Source organism: Trichosurus vulpecula, chromosome 3 (genome assembly GCF_011100635.1).
Source record: "Trichosurus vulpecula isolate mTriVul1 chromosome 3, mTriVul1.pri, whole genome shotgun sequence".
NCBI lineage: Eukaryota > Metazoa > Chordata > Mammalia > Diprotodontia > Phalangeridae > Trichosurus > Trichosurus vulpecula.
Genome location: NC_050575.1, coordinates 186,625,174 through 186,630,551, shown reverse-complemented (window position 1 = coordinate 186,630,551; position 5,378 = coordinate 186,625,174). Strand labels below are relative to the sequence as shown.

The following is a 5,378-nucleotide window of genomic DNA, read 5'->3' as shown; positions in this document are numbered from 1 at the left end:
TCTTGTGCACTCTCTTAACTCCCCTCAAGCCTCATTGGGGGCTGGTTGAGGCAGGTACATGCATTCCTTTATGCATTACCCAAATCCCAGATGAGTTCTCCCCTAACTGACCAGTGCTCACTTGCTTTATAGGGTAACAGACAAAGAAGGCACACTGCCAGAAATAGCCTCACAGGTTAACTTTAGCAATATCGCCATTCAGCACAAGTGTAGTAAATATCACATTATGTTATCCCATATCTCATGGCGCAGTCTCAGTAGGATTGCCTATCATTATGATTCTAGGAATTACTATCTAGGATCCTGAGGGCTATTCTGGGAGTTATTATCTAACACCTGGAAACCAGACATTGCCATGGCCGTGGATCCTGGGAAACTAAACTCTAAGAAGTATGATGAAATCCTCCTTACTTACATATGCATATACATGCACACACACACATGTACAAGTATACATTTACATACACATATATACATGTGTGTATACATTTTATATAACGTATATGACATATATAGTATACATGTATACGGAGAGAAAGAGTTGGTTTATGTGGTGATCTGTACTGAAGCTCAAATCTTATCACTGATGCTTGTTACTCATATGGTCTTTAGGTAAGTCACCTAATTTCCTCGAGATTCAGATGTCTCATCTGTAAAATGAATGGGTTGGAGTAGATGGTCCCCTTTCTGGCCCTAGATCTATGTTCCTGTGATCCTATAGCCTTAGGTAACCCATTCCTCCATTGTAGTACAGGCTAAAGATAGCAATAGCTTCCCAAAAGATTTAGATACATTCCTGGAGGACAGAAATAAAATGGGATATTAAGGGAGAACAGAATATTTGGTGTTTGAATGTGACCTTTGGGTATGGCATCAAGAAGAAAAGGCATGCCCTCGTAAAGCTGATCCTTTAGGAACATTGAGAGTTAGACTCCTGGGATAGATTGAACCTAGGACTGAGCCAGGATGCCCATTATTAAGTGTTTATATTATTGTGCTCCCCCTACTTACACCTCATTAGAATGTGAATGTGATCATAGGTTATTGAAGGCTTGCCAGTGGAATAAAAACTGGTAGGTCCTTAAGGTCTGGAAAGATCTCCAATATATGTTTGAAGCTTTACTGTATGACTTATCCAAGAACCAATAGAGTTAAATTTAGCAAGACTCATCAACAGAAGACTAACTACTAGGGTTTTTTTCCAGAAGAATTGATGACAGTCTTCTGTGAAAGTGTAGAAGAATTACATTATGAGTTTGTGGAGGGAGTATTGACACCCATGAAATTGTGCCTCATTAAGGTATCAGAGCATGACCCATACCAAGTAGCATAGCTAGACTGAATGTCATTCACCCTTCCCTGAACACTATCTTTCAGGATACCAATGAGTGAAGTCCTAAGGAAAATCACTGAAACCTTTCTACTCAAGGAGAATTCTTACATTTGTGATTTTTTTCTCTATGAGAGGGAACTCTATCTGCCACTTCAGGCTGGCATCTTCTCTAAAATTTATAGGCTTGGAGAATTGTCTAGAGCATTGAGAAGATAAGTCAGTTATCCAGTCATAATCAGTATGTGTCAGAGGTGAGACTTGAACATAGTTCTCCCTGGTTTGGGGGATGGTTCTCTATCTTCTATGCCATGCTTCCTAATATTATTGTAGTTAACATTGGTTAAGATTGTTCTTTAGAACAGTGGTCAAGTATAGTGATAAACCTACTTAGCCATCCTTAAAAATACTTCTTCAGAGAATAGTGGACCAAATTGTAGTAGTCCTGGAACTGTTTTTTAGTATAAGAAACAAAGAGTATAAGGAATTCAGAGAAACATAGGGAAACATGTATGAACTAATGCTGAAAGACGTAAAGAGCCAGGAAAAACATATGTGTTGATCATAGTAACATAAACAAAAGTACACCAAAACAAAACTGAATGCTATATAATTTTAATGACCAATCTCGGCCCTAGAGAAGATGTAAGGAAACTTCCCTCCCTCTTTTTCTTGTAGTGATGACACACTATGCTTACAGAATGTTACTATCAGAAATGATTTTGCTTAATTGCTTTTGTTTCTTATAAGGAGGATTCACTGAGTGGGTAGGTGGTAAATGTATTCAGAATTGACTGTTTTCTTTTTTAAAAAAAACAACCATTGAGAAAATGTTAATTACAAAAGAAAATACTCATTTTGATTGAGACAGTAGGTATTCCACAGCCTCACAGAGTTTGAGAGTTGGAATGGAATCTCATTAGACACAAAAAGAATGTTCAATAGAACATCCTTGAAAAATGGCTGTCTATCTCTACTTGAAGACCTCCAGGGGATATGAGCCCAACACCTCTCCACGTAGCCCATTCTACTTTTCTTTTTTTACGGTGCCAATTTTAAATAGATTTTATTCTCCAGGACAAGAATTATATTTCCAGTTATTTACAGTACTGATAAAGTGCGATATTTCCAGTTGTTTACAGTATTGATAAAGTGCAATTTTCTCCCTCCTCATACATTCAAGTATTCAGAATGTCCAGATGTACACAGTAGCTTAAATTTTAATGTGCTACTGCCTTGACTACAGAATTGAGTTCCTTCAGTTTTTGGAAAGCTGTGTGGAATGCTCTTTCTTTTGGTGTGTTTAGTCGGCCTCTTTAATGGTGGGTCCAGAAGAAGTACCTCCAGCTCCACCCACTAGAAACCCACCAGCCTGCACTCTGGTACAGCTTAATAATGATGGGGTTGCAGACCTTCTCCAATTCTTTCTGCTGATGCTTGAATTCTTCCTTCTCAGAAGTCTGGTTCTTATCCAGCCAGTTGGTTATTTCATTACATTTGTCAAGGATCTTCCATTTTTCTTCATCACCAATTTTGCCTTGCAGTTTTTCATCCTCTATGTTAAAAGCACAAGAATCAAGAGAATATTGAATTTCCCCTCATCTCTCTGCTTCTCATCCTCAGCCTTGTATTTCTCAGCCTCCTGGACCATAAGCTCAATTTCTTCTTTGCTCAGACATCCTTTGTTGTTGGTGATAGTGATCTTGCTCTCCTTTCCTGTGCTCTTATCCACAGCAGAAACATTGAGGATGCCGTTTGCATCAATGTCAAATGTTACTTCGATCTGAGGAACACCCCTGGGTGCTGGGGGGAGTCCTGTGAGCTCAAATTTGCCAAGAAGGTTGTTATCCTTTGTCATTGCTCTCTCACCTTCATAAACCCGAATAAGCACACCAGGCTGGTTGTCTGAATAAGTGGTAAAGGTCTGTGTCTGCTTGGTGGGGATGGTGGATGGTGGTATTACGTTTAATCAGAACCATCATAAGTCCACCAGCGTTTCAATTCCAAGAGAAAGAGGAGTGACATCCAACAGCAGCAAGTCCTACAAATTCTCATCTCCAGACAAAATGGCAGCCTGAACAGCTGCACCATAAACAACAGCCTCATCAGGATTGATATTCCTGTTGAGCTCCTTGCCATTGAAGAAGTCTTGCAGAAGCTTCTGGATTTTGAGGATTCAACTGAAACCAGCCACCAGGATGATGTCATGAATCTGTGATTTATCTAGGTTGGCATCCCTTAAGGCCTTTTCCACAGGGTCCAGTGTGCCATGGAAGAGATCAGCATTCAGCTCTTCAAAACAGGCTTGAGTGCCTGAGGTATAGAAGCTGATACCTTCATAGAGGGAGTCAATCTCAATACTGGTCTGGGTACTGGAAGAGAGGGTACACTTTGCACATCCACAAGCGGTGCAAAGGCGGTGAACAGCCTTCTCATTTTTACTGATATCCTTGTGCTTTTTCTTGAACTCAGCAATGAAATGGTTTACCATTCAGCTGTCAAAGTCCTTCCCACCTAAGTGGGTATCCCCAGCTGTGGACTTGACCTCAAAGATGCCATCTTCAATGGTAAGAATGAAGACATTGAAAGCTACCTCCAAGATCAAAGATCAAAATATTTCTCTTTGCATGAACCTTTTTTGTCTGAGCCATAAGCAATAGCAGCGGCAGTTAGCTCATTGATGATTCCGGGCACAATTAGACCAGCAACGGTTCCAGCAACTTTGGTGGCCTGACGTTGGGAATCATTGAAATAGGCTGGTACTGTGACCACAGCATTTGTGGCAGTCTTCCCAAGGTAACCTTAAACAATTTCTTTCATCTTGGTCAAGACTGTAGGAGATAGTTCTTCTAGATAGACACTTTTGGTCTCCCCTTCATATTCCACTTGGACCTTAGGCCTGCCTGCATCATTCATCACTGTAAAAGGCCAATGCTTCAGGTCTGACTATACAACTACATCATCAAATCTGCAACCAATCAGACATTTGACATCAAAAACTATTGGTGGGGTTCATTGCAACCTGATTCTTTGCAGCATCACCAATTAAACGTTCTGTGTTGGTGAAATTGATGTAGCTTGAGGTGGTCCCGTTTCCTAGATCATTAGGCATGATCTCCACTTTCCCATGTTGGAAGACTCCCACACAGGAATAAGTGGTGCCAAGATCAATGCCAACTTCAGGTCCCTTTGACATGGTTGCTGGGGAGTCGGGGGTAGTAGCTGACAACAGTGTAGCAAGAAGGGCTGTTGCTGCCCTGAGTAGTTCTACTTTTCAATAGTTCTAGTGATTTGTAAGATTTCTATATATAAAGTCTAGATTTATTTAGAACTTCTGTCCACTGCTCTTGGTTCTTGCTGTGGGGCCAAACAGAGCAAATCTGATTCCTTCTCTATATGACACCCCTTGAAATACTTGAAGACAGTTCATATTTCTCTGCTGAGTCTTCTCTTCTTCAGGCTATTTAGCGCCTAGATATTCCAATCAATTAATGAGTCTTCTGTAATATTTTTCTGTAAATTTTTGAAACCAGACTTATTTTTAAAATCTCTGGAAAAAGTGCAATAGATATTTTGTTGGCAGAAAATATATACGATAGCTAGCTATAAATGTTTATACACACAATAAATATTTTTTATTTACATACATACATACATGGATCTTTGGTTATGATAGAGATAGTGACAGTGAGACAGAGATTAGCTTCAATTCCCTGGGCAGATTCATAACTCCTAGATCACCACAGATCTCACACATGACTTTCTGGGTACACATAAAAATCCCTTGAAAAAGTCAGAGCTTTTATTCACATGTTTGTTTTTCAGATGGCCAGCAATGATTGGGAAATTACCATCTCTAATTTGGGCTCTTAAAATTCAGGGCTTCATTTTAGTTACCCAAGTGCGGCAGTATCACTGTTTGGGAAAATTTGGTATTTATTTTTATATTTTTCATTCATGGCAACTATAATCAGGCCTTCCCCCACCCCTTAAATTTTTTTAAAAACAAATTAGTAAAGTAAATTACTTCTGGGCTGAGACCTTGTTC

The 5,378-nt window shown here is 39.7% G+C and overlaps 1 pseudogene; it reads right to left on the bottom strand.

Annotated features, from left to right (window-relative positions):
* Positions 1-2,646: 2,646 nt before the first annotated feature.
* LOC118842332 lies at positions 2,647-4,526 on the bottom strand (annotated as a pseudogene).
* Positions 4,527-5,378: the final 852 nt, after the last annotated feature.